We start from the raw sequence: 14,094 nt of genomic DNA on the forward strand, positions 1-14,094 counted from the left end.
CAGCCACACTTAGTAATATATGCCAGTGCTAACTGTTCTTGATGTGTCTGTCATTTGCAATGGGATGGTTGCATTAAGTAGGATGTGTATGTGAGATCGTATTGAGTTGTTCAAAGGTCCAAACTTGCATATTTGTGAAGGTTTTGCATGTAAACCAATGCACCATTTTAGAAATGGTGTGGATTTCTGTGTTAGTGCAAATCTTTGGTTCATTTCACCTCCCACATAAATGTCAGTGGTCCAGGCTCAGAACAAGTGCTCCTGGGTTTGAACTGAAGTGGAGGGGTATTTTCAGAGCTAAGGAAATAAGATCTAAAAAAACTGAAGAGGGTAAGAAGTCAGAGCAAAAGCAAGGAGGATTCATTAGAGCACTCAATAGCAGAGCATGGTTTGGACATGGTCATGTGTATGGCTTAGAAAAATGCCCCCTTGCCCCATGTGGCACAGAAAACATTCTCCCTTTGGCTCCTTGTTCTCTGCATGAACTTGTAAGTGGCCTGTATGGCTAAAGCCAGAAGAAATTCATGGGGAAATGAGAATGAAATGGGGAGCTGTCAGGAGGAGTACGTTCAGAAGAGGGCTGAAGGAACAACTTTTGAAGGGGACAAAGAGTCATTGCATTAGTGTCTGAAAGGCACTGGGATCTTCCATCAGTTGGAGGAGTTGCAGGAGTTTGGGAAGAGGGTGAAATGCCCTAGCTTGTGCCTGGTTTCCAAAAAAACCTATCTACCTTATAATCTTTGCTCTGTGCAGATGGTATGAGAGTGTCTGGTCTGGGAGAGTCTCAGGGGGATAGGAGTGGGAGGAAATGTATGGTGTAGCATCAGTATGTGTTGACAACTCTTGGACATGTCTGGAGGCAGGCTGGCTGGATATTGCATGGGGGGTGGGCAGGCAAGGCTTGGGCTGCAGAGACTTCTTGTCAGGCTCTCTCCATCACACAACTTCACTAAAACCTGATGAAGTCCAAGATGATTTGTTCCTAGCTAAGACCAAATTTGTTAACTAGTAAAACTCCATCATCAGAGCAAGAAAACAAGGTATCAGCAGCATGAATCCTGCTATGGATTATTAGGAGGGATGGCTGTGAGAAATCTCTTGCTGGAACTCTTTGCATGCTTTGGGGAGGCATGACTAACTGCAGTCCTGTTTGATCCTGCTTGTCACATACATTACCCTGTTGAACACTCAGTGAGGGCTCAAGGGCTTTCATGAGTGGTAAGAGGGGTTGTTTGGTGTCTGAAGGTGTATCCATGGTCTCTCAGATAAACCAGACAATTAGTGGAAGGAATGCTGGTGAGCTGGAGTGTTGGGTTTAGACCTGGGACCTGCCTGAGCCTGGTTGTCTGTGAAGACTACTTGCCATCTATTAAACCAGAACAGTTCTTCATTTCACAGGAGCTGGGGTTGGATTGAAATGACGCTATGATGAACTATGGTATTAGTAGTATGGAAAGCTCTTAGTGCTTCCTAAACACAAATGTTTTATCTTGAAGTGGGTATCTCGCTCAGTGGGAAGATCAGATTATTATAATCAAACTCTGAGCTGTTCAAAATTTCCACTGGCAGTTTCTTCCTCGAAAACACAGACATCATATCCAGCATGTTCTGATCACAAATACCTTTCATATCTAGAAACTCATACTCTTTTTAAAAAAAATTTCTCCATTCAGTGGAAGTGCAAACATTGAAATATAAAGGTGAAACAGCTCTTTGTGGTGAAGATAATAATTTTGTTCCATGTTTGCAGAGTCAGGCAAAGGAGAGTGCTGCCCCTTAAACAGCAGTTCCCAGGCAGAGCCACAATGCAAGCCATAAATTATTAATATATTATTAGCACACAATCCCAATACCTTTGTAAGTGCATTGCTTTGCAGTGTAAGATCATCCAGACTCTCACTATTTTTTGCTAAATTAGCAGGGTGATTTGTCCTGGCAACTTCAAGGCAATATATAGAAGAAACTGTGCAAAGCACTGAAGAGTTTCCAAGTCAAACACTCAGGTGGTAGGAGATGACTGATGAAAGGCTGCATGGGAGACGCTGATTCAGTTCACTTGTGTGCCTTCACTCTAGCTCAGTCTTTAATTACATCTCTGCTCACTTTTATCCATAACCAGACACTGTGCCTGGAAGGAACATCAAGAGATCATTTAGTCCCTCCCTGTGCCCAAGGGAGGGATCAACTAGACTGAAAATATTCCTGACAGATGTTTGTCTCACCTGTTCTGAGAGTCATTCAGTGCTAGAAAGTCCATGAAATCATGAGGCAATCTCTTCTATGGCTTCTTTCTCCTTACGCTGGAAAGTTTTTCTAATGTCTAGCTTAGATTTCCCTGACTGCAGTTTAAGCCTATTACTACTTGTCATCTCCTTAGTGGACATAGAGAATTTTTCATTCTCTTCCTCTTTGTATCTTACCTGTGTATATTTGAAGGCTTCTACCGTGTTGTCTCCGAGTCCTTTCTGCTGTAGATTAAAAAAGAATTTGTTCAGTCTCTCCTGGTAGGTCATGTTTTCTAGTCTTCTGATTGTTTTTATTAGTCTCCTTTGGATTTAGTGACACAGTCAGCTTCTGTGTACAGCTTGGTACAGTTGATTTCTTGAAAGATGGCAAATAGATTGCGAGAAGTACGTCTTATGGAGTATATGTATAGCTATATGTATATGTAAACAAATTTTTAAAACTGGGGTGAAGCATTCCATTTTCTGAGCAGCAAAGATGCAGACAGTGACCAAACTGTCTCAAGGAGTTTCAGTCTGAGAAATCTTTTGAGATGTTTGTTTTTCATTCTGATTTGGGAAGAAATATCTTCAAAACCTCACTAGTTGTTTTAGAACAGGAATTCATTTTCCAGAAGATCTACAGCTGTTTCCAGACTCTGATGATGATAAATCTCCTCCTGTGCTGTCATTCAGACAGATTGAAACCTTGTGGGGCTGACAATCATGAAAGAACACATAGAGCAACCACTTTCTGGAAAGGGGCAGTAACCCAAGTTCTTCTGCTCTTGTAGCCACAAGTAACGATTCTTCTTGTGGTAAGCAAATGTGCTGCATTTCATTCACTTCTCTGTTCTCTCTGCAGAAGGCTGCATGCCTCCCCTCACTACCTTCTAATTAGCTTGTTTTTAGAGCTCTTTGCTTCACTCACCAGACAGCCCAGGTGTGTTTTAGATACCTAGATACCCCTGTTGTATTTGTCACAGAGGGGCAGGTATGCAGGTGGTGAAGGACATCCACCCTTATGCCCCAGGAAGGGCCCTACCTTAATGCAGTGATGAGCTGGAGCCAGAGGTCTCACAAGGTGAGCCAGAGACTTGGTACTGCACTAGGTTTTGTGTCTGTGGGTTGTGATGTTGTGTGGGGGAAGTTTTTACTTTAGTGGTTGCCTTTCTCCTCTGCTCTCTTATAATCCCACATATGGTGAGGATTTATTTCTCAGTTTGTGATCCCTTCATGAGAGCTGGTAAGGGCTGCTGTCCAGCTCTTGCTCGCATCCACTTTCTCTACTAAGTCAGGACACAGCAGTCCTGTCCCATTAGCTCCTAGTTCCTCCTGTCTGCTGCCTCACTTTCCCCTAGTAAACCTTGGGATGACACAAATGTCAGCATCTCTGAGGTCCTCTTTGGGATTATTTCTCTAATTCAATCTCTAGTGAGTTTTGCGTCACTTCTGTCACTGTTCCCAACCACTTAATTTTGCTGGTGCTTCTCTGCCCCTTCCATTAGGTATGAGACTGGGGATTCAGAGCACATTCCTACATAGCTCATGACAGCAACCTTTTGTGCCACCCTCCAGAGCCTTTGATTCACAGGATCCCTGGGGCGGCTCTTTACCACCCACACTCCAGTAGCTCCTGCTCTTGGCTGGACGAGCAAAGCCCCAGGTGATGAGTTTGGTGAGGGTGTCACTACAAGCTGTCTTAGAGGAGAACAGATGGGAAACTTATGCTGAAAGATTTGTTCTCCCTGGTGCATGTGCTAATCCTCTGCCCCTATCAACCCTCACCTCCTCAGCAGATAAAATGTTTGCCTGCTGCTGCTCCTATAATTATCAGTGTTTGACTTTTGAACTCTTGAAAAATCAATTAGCAGCATCTGTTCTGCTTCCTGTAGCCATCCGTGCGGCCATGATTGCAAATCTGTGGACAGGCTGCTCTTAGCCTGTTCCTCTATACTATTGCACACATTAGGACTCCCTGGGAATGGGGCCATTTGCTGTGACATGCTGTTAGCTGCCTCAGTGACTATAGACTTCTAGTATTTCCTACTGCTGCAACAGGGTGAAAAAGGGTCCCACTACTCTCTGCCACGTGGGCTTTCCAGAGATGTTTTCAGACTGGATCATGGTTCACTTTAGGTGAGTTCACAAACTTGTGTGACCCTGCCCCCCACTTGGGGCGGAAGAGTATGATGCCCATCTGTGCTTGGGAAGGGTTCCCTCAGGATGTGGGAAGGAGCTACAGAAAGGAAATAAGGATTTAGAAAGAAAATTGAAAAATAACATTTTTTTAAATCTAAAAAAAGAGGAAATCGAACAAGGTAAGTCTTTGGACATCGAAATCATTGGTGAAAAAAGGACATTATGGTCAATTGCTTTTCACATCCACAGTAAGCAGAAAGAAGAAGACAAGTTGCTAAATTTTCAAGCAGAAAGATTTCAGTCTGATATGTAGGAAGCTGTCTAATTGTTAGCATGGTGAGACATAGTGAGGCTCATTTGCTGGTGAGCCTCATTTGCTGGAGGACATGTAAAAAAATACCCAGCAGTGTGGGGTCTAAATCTATCTCTTTCTGCCTCAGAGCTGCTGGATGCAGTAAGTGATCTCTTGTGGTTCTCTGCTAGCCAATATTTCTGTGATTAGATGAACAAGATGAACCTGAAGAGCTTCTCATGAGGGACCACTTATTTGATAGGAATGAAAAACTGGGTTATGGACAAGCTGATCAGCAAAAGCTTCAAGCCTGGTCCTGTGAGGACATAGTTTTTACAGTCGTCTACCGTGTATCTTTTGTATGAGCAAGCAGTTGGCACATGAATGTTATTGTGGATTGCTGCAAACAAAAGCCCTTATGGAGGCACTTGTCACCTCCTGCAGTTTGCATCTTTGGAGGACTGATGAACACCACAGAGACACTGAAGAGGCTGTAGCTTTTGATGGTGATGTGGCCTTCATGCCTGATTTCAAGTTTTTCTGTCCATTAAAAGAAATATTCACTGTAAATTCTTTGTATGCTTCAACCTCCCAGTGGCAGAAATGACAGGGGAGGAGGGAAGAAGACTGAAAATCTGATCAGTATGTTTGGCTTTTAGTAGGGGTCAGCATGGTGCTGGTCATTCCATGAAGAACCAATGTGGATCATGTACCTATTATATTGCCTAGCAGAAGGAATGATTTAGATCTTAAAATTTATTTTTCTGAAGAAAGCTTTTTAAAAATAAGAGAGGAATAAAATGTAGGGTTGCAAGGTGTACACTGCATCTGTAGAAATCCAAGCATCTTCTCTGAAGACCTTACCCTGCCTTTGGAAAGATGACTAGATCATTTGAGACAGTTTCCTCCTTGCACTGTCTGGTATTCATCTGAGTAAGACTTTCTGATCACTTACACATGCATGCACAGGTATGCTTGCCTCTCTGGGGTAGGAGTTACTGTCTTTGACCAAGTTCTGCTCTATGTGTGGAGTTTTGGCATCTTGAGAGCATGTCCAGTGACTTCAGAGGGGAAATTATTTTATTCCACTGATGCCCTTTACGGTGAGACAAGATTGGATTGTTTTTGCCAATCAGTCTTGTTCTGCTTATTTCCCTGTGTACATGGGAATTTATGACTCATTGTCCCTGAGGAGAAATGGCATAGGAGTTTGTTTAAACATACTCAGAGTTAGTGTCTGATTCTGTTCCCATAGAACCAGTTTTTAGAAGGATATAGCTTCACTGAGGGCAGGTGGGCCATTTCTGGATTTAGGCACATATGGCTGAAATTAGAATGGGAGTCAGTAGATGCATTTTCGCCCTTATTTTTTCTTTCTGGACATTTCTCTTAGAGACAGTAATTTGCTGAATCCCTTGCTTCTCATTAGACAGCCAGCTTGCATCAAAGAATACATATTTTATAGATACCCCAGTCCCAAGTGAATGTCCCTTAGATACCTGATCTAGGTCACGTCTGATGGGTCTGTTGATGACCCTGATTCAATCAGACAACCAGATGGCTTTATTTGTGCACCTATGCTGCACCCACTGCCAGGATTTGGCCTGGCTTCTCGCAGTTGTCTAGGATGTAACTGCATATATTTGTGGCTAATTATGGCCACATTAATCTTATACTGACTCCTAAGAGGAAGGGCAGATGCAAGTGCCACACAGAGCTTTCCTTATCAGATGATAAATGGAGCAATCTTTCTGAAAAGCCTCCTACGTAAATCTTGTGGACATGCTGATCAAATGGTATCTTTGCTGACTGATGGTATCAGACTGTTAGATTAGATTACTGCATCCTGCAATAATGAGCTAGTCCATCTCTCCAAAGAGGACACTAGTTGGGTGTCTACCCCTAACCACTGTACATTCTGTCAGTATAAGCTGTTTGCTCTCTTTGTCTCTTTCTGAATCAGTTCCTGACTTGATTTGCCTGAATTTTGAAATGTATTTGTATGATTCATGAGCCTGCAGAAAAATATTCTGGCTCTTCTCCACCAGGCCCTACTCCTTGCCTACTGGAGGGAATTCTTATATTGAAACAATGACAGCTCCTTGGAGAGACTTTGTCCTCTAATGCAAATCAGATATTGGAAAATCTGGAGATCTTTATTAAAGCCAGACTGTAGTTAGAATGCCTCCTACCATTCCTGTGCTAGGGTTGCTAATGAGAATGATTGTAACCATTGGACCTTTCCTAGGGTTTTCAACCAGACCCCTAGGACAGGGCAACCCTGAGTTGTGTACTAATGCGGTAACAGCAGCCAGACACAGGAGAAGACTTCTCTTGCCTTGGTGGTGCTCTGGATGAGAGCTCTATTTTAGGGCTTTCTTCCAGTTGACTCGCCCATGTCGCACAGCAAGGGGGTCACTGTTCCCCCTTGCTGCTTGTACGTGGAGCCACCTTGTTGTGCATCATCATTGCCATCCCCAGCACCCAGTTACAGACTTGGGACTCTGCTCTGCAGGGAGCTGTGTGAACGCTAACCAGAGAGGTGGCTCCTACCCCAAAGTGGTTACACTTTAATTAGAAGACAAAAGGCAGCAGATGGGTACAGATGGACCAACGGGGGAGTACAAGGGAACAATCAGACAACATTAGTCAGCATGGTAGGCAGCAGGCTTTACACACCAACTGCCTAACTCTTGTGAAGACTTTGATAGGCAGCAGAGAATTATAACTGACTTTGTGCAGGCTTCTGGAGGCCTCATTGACAGTGCGAAGGGCAGATGGGAAAAAGCCAGTAAAGGTGCTTTTGAGTGATTGGGAAGCTGCTGCTGAGAGGGTGCAACAACTCAAAAATACCCAGCCCTGCTGGAAAATGTCCAGTCTTCTTAACATCCAAGGGGATTATCTCATCTTTATGGAGAATAAAAAAACACTGGTAAGGCTACATTTTGCAATGTAGCATCACCTCTCAGTGCCAGGCTGCTGTGCTAATGCCAGAGTCACGTTGTCTCTGGTTGAAAGCCCTCCTGCTTGCCACTGGCTTGGAGGTTTCTGGGGCATGTCAGATGCTGCTGTGTATCTGTGTCTCTTTCATTGTGAGCATTTAATTGATTGTGGGAATGTGTTATCCCAGTATATTGACAATAAACATCCGTATCTTGGTACCTGACCTGCTGCAGGAAGATGAGCTTTCAAGCATGGGATGCAATAATTCACTATTCCTATCACAACTCAGTACCAAGGATCGATCCTATCATCTCTGATCAGTCTACATCCATAAAAAACTATGGAGGGAGGTTTGATTTGGTTAGAAATGAAAGAAAGAAACATAGCTGTTTGGGGTTTTTTTATGATTATTACTTTTTGGTGAATAAAACCAAATTCACATTTCTTTTCAAGTTAACTCAAAGTGTTTTTTCTGACCTGAAAGAAACCATTCAGGTCATTTAAATGTAGTAAAAGCATTTTGTAGCAGACTAGTTTTGATAGAAAAATGTCATGTGAAAACTAAATCTTCTAATGCTTTCATTTTGTGTATTGCCATTTTGAAAGCAAATTGTGTAACACCTAGTTGATACATGCCAACATTCTAAGAATCCCTTCACTTCCACTCTCCTTAGGTCAAAACTCTTCCCTAATTTCAATCTGAGCACAAGAATGACCTTTTCTCCTAACTCCATTTATAAGTGAACTGACTGTTTATCAGCCCCAAAGGGTGTTTGTAGCAGCCAGTAACCACACAGGCTGCCCCAGTACTGTTGGAAGAATCAGTTTGTTTCCTGTTGCTTTCGATGGCCAGAATATGCAACAAAACCACAGCTGAGGAAAGCATGGGAATTTTGGTGGCTTTGAGATTTGACATTCATGAAGAGATGAGGGCAGAGAAGAAGCAGCCAGCCAAACTGATTCTGGAGAGAGCCCTGGCATCCTCATTCTGCTGAAGGAGGCTCACAGCGAGTGAACATGCCCCCAGTGCCTGAGGGTTTGTTTTCATCTGTTCAATTGTGTTTACTTGAGACTCTGTCTCATGTTGACGATGTCTTTACTTGGCCTGTAAATCCTTTGCTTTTTCTATTTTTACATTTCCTGAATGTTACTAACTGGAGGCTCTGTTTTCCTTCCATGGGGCTTGAGAGAAGGGAGGTTCTGCTGTGCCCTCATCTACATTTTCACAGGGCCTTACATTTTTCTTTCTTTTGCTTTTTTCTTTTGTTTTTCTTTCTCTTCCCCTCTCCTTTTTTTTTTCTTTTTCTTTTTCCTTTTTGTTTCCTTTTTTTTTTTTTTTCTTTTTCCCCTTAGGGTTTTGGCAGTTTGCTTTTCCTGGAGTAGAAGTTCGGCCCCATTTGCTTCTGAATACATTTGAAAGAAATGTTTCTTAATATGAAATGGCTCAGATCTTTATTCAGTGTTTGTTTGTTGTTTCTTTGGCTTGTTTTCTGTCCTCCAGTGTGGGTTCTGGCCAGTACTTCTGTGCTAGGTTCACATGCAGTCCTTGCTTTGGGTTTGAATCCTAGTTGGGCATAGTTGACTTGACTTGATGCTGACCTGCATCTTGGCAGTATTTTTTACTAGACCAGGACAGTCTTTTCCCCTGTGTTTTTCTCCACACTGTTATGTGTTAACTTCTCTGCTGCTTTTCAAAGGTATCTCAGTGTTGAAAGTGTGGTTATCATTGGAGCTACTGTGTGCTTGAGTTACTCTCACTGCTCATGAACTCTGTCATGTGTTTAGTGTCATCGATTTGAGCGTACAGTATGTTCAGCATCATTTGTTTTCCCTCAGCCTGAACTGTGTTTTCCCCGACTCTGTAATTTTTTCAGACTGGCTTTGTTAACGTTAGATCCTGGCACTCGTGCTTTTGTTGCCTCGTAGTGCTGTCTTAAGTTTCTGTCACTACCCTTCAGCTTCACTTTCCTTTTGAAAGGCTCTGGCATTTTCTGACCTGGGATTATTTCTAAAATGTGCCGGGGGCTGTGCTGTCTTCTGCTGAGTCAGCAGTTTGCCTGGTTTATTTGATTTCCTTCTGCCAGGCTAGCTGCATTCTGCAATGTCTCCCACCATGCCAAGCCTGGAAGATTGTTTGACAGCTTTTTTCTTGTTCCTGTTTAGGCTTTTGACTTGGTCTGCATTTTGTGTGATAGTTTCTGGTGCTTGTTTCCCTTGAGTTTGTTTCCTCAGTTCCTGTACATGATAATGACTTACATTTCCATTGTTCCTTCCTTCCAGAAGGATCCTAAGCACTTTGCAAAATTAATGTACAGGCAACATTTCACTATGAGTAACGTTCAAGCTGCTCGTGTGGTGGAATGGGGTTAGGCTGTTTAATGATGCAAAACAGCACTGCACAGCTATGTAGGGTAAGAAAGAGGAGTCTCAAGCATACGGAGGTGAGGAATTTTTAGGTGGACTCTGGCCAATTTTGTCCCCAAAGTCTGTTTTTGGGGAAAACAGCACAGATTATTAAAGATGAGGAGCGATAAGGCCTTTCCAGGTGATAGTGCAAAAGCCTCAGAAATACAGTGGGAAAAACAAGTAAGTCTGTGAAAAAAGCCGAGTTCAGGATCAATTGAAATATTCATAATTCTGGTGGGATATGGAGGACTTATTTTGGAAGTAATACTGCTCTAAATGAAAACTTGTATTTTGTTGTTTTCATGTAGACTCACAAAAGCCTTTAGATACCATTCACAGAGGTGATGTGGAGGAGGACATGGCAGCATTTTCCCCCAGATCCTAGAGCCTCGTTAGCCAGTGAGGACAGACTCCTAGGCAATAGGAAAACTCTATTTGAATTCCTTCTGCCTGACTCAGGACAGAGGTTTAAACTGTGGCCTCCATCACCTGTCAGGAGAGATGTCTAGTCCTTGGAACTGAAGTTTTTTAGAAATTATTTTTATTTTTATATTATACTTCTTTGCCAGTGAGTACTCAAAGTGGCTTTGCAGATGTTTGTTTGGCTCAAGATTTCAATCACTTTTATTAATAATGTCTGAAAACCAAGATTTTTGTATGTGGACAAGTTTGATCAGTGGAAAATTCGAAAAAGCAAACAAATCTGGGTTTAGGTTGAAGCAATACTTTTAATGTGTTTTGTTGGGTTTTTTTTCTATATTGTACAGACCTTACTTTGAAAAAAAAATAATTTGCTGAGCTTAATCAGAACATCATCTTGGTCAGTGTTCGAGCATGCAGGGCCAGCCCTGAGGAGACTGGGGAAACTGCAGCAGGGCAGCTTGCCACCCACCACAAAACATGAGGTGCACACTGCAGCAGACAATGGTAATAGGTGCTGCAGATCCTTTTGTCCTCCCAGTAGATCCACCCTAGTATTAGGTAATCCTTTGGGTTTTGAGAAGAAATAGGTTTTGCTGATAAATCCACTTATATTGGGTGCAGCACCAGAGAGCAGAGGTGTGCTCCAAGTCTTCCAGTCTAAGCAGTGTCATACAACAGTTTTGCCACCCAAGCTGGGGGATCTGGGAATGGCAGAGAGTCTCTCCTGCAGTCTGTTGCATGAGATCAGCTTCCACACACCGAGCTTAACTGTTTGCTCCAAGCATCATCTGGGTGTTTTAAGAATTCAGAAATGCTCAGGTCACTTCTTTCAGGCCAGTGCTTTACTTTTGTTCTTTTTTAGCAGTGGGAGCTATTTGCTTTCCTTCTTAGATGTGTGCTCAGTTTCACTGAGGCCAGAGTTCTTTGTATTGCTGCATTTAATTATGTTTGCTTTGTAGAGACTGGCAGCATCTCATTTCTGTAGCTTTTCTGCCTCTGATGGGGGCTGCCTGTGATCAGCTGCTTTCCTTGAGTTTCTCCTTTGCATCCTCCTCTGCATCTGTAGTTTTCACCAGCTTCATGCCTTGTCCCTTTTCTTACAGATGGCTGCTATTTGAGGTCTCAGGTTTCACGACATCTGAGGAGCAGACCCACAGAGAGCTGTGTGTGTCTATATTTGAACAGTTGTTCTCATCCATGCTCTGCCTCCTGTGTTTGGTCCCAGAATAAATCCTGTGTGTGTATATATTTTCCTGCTCATTGCCCAGACACCTTGGTCCAGTCTGGTACTAATGGAGACACTGTCTTACAAATAAAGATTAAAAGAGTACAGTCTAGTGAAATCTGCACTAAGGACTTCTCCATTAAGAAGTCCCCTGTCTCAAATAAACACTGTGAATTATTCCCTGGGTTTACTGTTCAATGATACTTGAACTTTAGTTAAAACCTGCTTTCTTTGAGTAGCCTGTGTCTTACTGGACCCTTGCCTGGTTCCTGAGAATAGATTTTTTTCCTTAAGTATATCTTTTTAGCAGATAGGGAGCATGATAATTTTCTGCAATTTCTGCATTTTCTCCCTTCAAACAAAGGGAATAATCAACAAGGCAAGGAAGAACTTCTTTAGGACAATCCAGGTGAGTGTAATTAAAGAGTAATGGGGAGGCAGAAGGTAGAGCAAAAGTATGTTTAGACTGAATAACAGGGATCAGTAGGTTCTTTTAGAAACAGCTGTCTGATGAACACTCTGGGAGCCTGGTTGCTGCAGTTGTTGACCACGGGATGAGACAGATCAAATTGGAAGGAGGAGGAGAGGAACTGACTGGAGAGAAATCCACCAAATTTTTTGTTTTCATTGTTCCATGTCTGTGTGTTGCTCTGGAGGGTGAGCAGCACAGCACCCCCAGGGGAAATTCTCCCAGATACGCTCTACTCCCAGCCACCCTGTCTGTCCTCCAAGAGCAGGAACATAGAAAAAATTTCCTTTGCCTTCTGCTTGACGGGAGGGGACAGTTCGTGCTGTGACAGAAGCAGAGGGATGAGAAAGCCTCCCCATAACCTGAGGATCCCAGAAGGACTCTGCAGTGCCTGCCCCATGCTTTTGCTGCTGGAATTTTCCAGGAGCATCCCCCTCTGCCACCACTATCACTCTGCAAACTCCCAAGAAACGCAACTCATGAAAATACATTCTTAGCACACAGCTGACATGGTCAACATCTGGTTTCCAAAGAGAGTGCTGTGCGAGATTTGAAATTGCTGCACTGTGGAAAAAATGACTTGAGGTAATTATAGATACCTAACAATACTATTTAATTTCTTCTGCCATGTCTTTCCTACATAGTGTATCTGGTAGTGCTTCAGAGAGCTGAACAATTCTGAGAGAGGGGAGAAAGAGGGGTAGGTAATGGAGAAAAGAAGGCAATTGAAGGAGAAGGATGTGAAGGATGATGAGTGAAGCTGAGGAAGACAGGATTTCTGAGCACAGACTCACAGGACAGAGTGAGCTTAGCACAAAGCCTCACTGACAGCTGGGTTGCTGCTTGGCCTCGCTTCTGCTGAGCAGGCTCAGAGCTTGGGACCACAGGGGAAAGGGAGGTGAAATTCGTAAGGTTGAACCTGTGACCAGTGGCAAGACTGACTGCTCCAGAAAGCAATTCAGAATGTCTACAAGTCCAACCTCTGCTCAAAGTACCTTTGCTTCCTCTGATGTAGAGGGAACCTGAAAAGCCCAACCTCAGTAGGCTCAAGTGAGAACAAGCCTGCTGAGGTCTCCTTTCTGTTTCAAAAGCACTGTCTCTTTGTGTCCAGAGGTCCTGCATAGACCATGTGTGTCCACAGCCAAGACTTCTCCTGGCAGCACAGAGCCAGTGGCCGTGATGACCTGTCCCCCAGGAAGTGAGCACATTCCCTGGGGTCAACTGCAGCAGAGAGGGCACTGCAGGTTGTGTTAAGAAGAGGCTCAGAGGCCAAGTAGAAGGACACCTGTAGATTCACAGCATTGTTTAGGAGAAGCCCCCAGAGACTAAGTGTCATATGTGAAGAGGCACAGTGAGAACCACTGAGGGCAGAACTAGGGAGCAGTGGGCAAAAATAGAATCTCGGGATGTTAGATGTTGCTTCTAGCATCAGGGTGGAGGCACCAAGGGGAGGGAGCCTTGGGAACTATTGAACCTCTCTGCAGAGCTGATGAATTTGTGAAGGGTTGCTGTTTGATTTGGCCTGCAATGCAGCTAGGGTTGCAGCAGATAGGCAAGGGTGCATGGTGAAGATGAAGCCCATGTCTCAAGCCCCTGAGATGTTGCATGCTGCCTTTCTGCCCTTGTGCTGGGTGCTGTGTCTCACGTCAGTTGTCAGCTCTGAGACAATTACAGTTATGTAGAGGTGAAGTGAAAGACAGTAGAGGTTTTCTAAAGGGATGATGGAAGGTCAGCAAGAGTCGTCAAGCTGAGAACTTGTCAATTGGTATAGATTCTACTGGTAAATTGTCCCCTGAAGGTAAGCTCTTAGTATAAAGGAATGCTTCAAAAGGGATATAATGAAGATATTAATATTATGGAAGTGCAACTGTTATCCTGGAAGAAGCAATTGTTGGGGCTTGTCTGAGTGACGTATAATCTGAAGAGCTGTTGATGTATGTTTCATTACTTAAATGTAGGCCTTGGGAAAGAG

At 43.4% G+C, this 14,094-nt stretch overlaps 1 protein-coding gene across 1 annotated transcript in view; it reads left to right on the top strand.

Moving 5' to 3' along the window:
- The window catches only part of GRIN2B (glutamate receptor, ionotropic, N-methyl D-aspartate 2B), a 211,303-nt gene that overhangs the window by 134,314 nt on the left and 62,895 nt on the right, over positions 1–14,094 (top strand). The gene's annotated exons all lie outside the window — the stretch shown is intronic.

Source organism: Chaetura pelagica, unplaced genomic scaffold, assembly GCF_000747805.2.
Source record: "Chaetura pelagica isolate M959 unplaced genomic scaffold, ChaPel_1.0 scaffold281, whole genome shotgun sequence".
NCBI classification, from domain to species: domain Eukaryota; kingdom Metazoa; phylum Chordata; class Aves; order Apodiformes; family Apodidae; genus Chaetura; species Chaetura pelagica.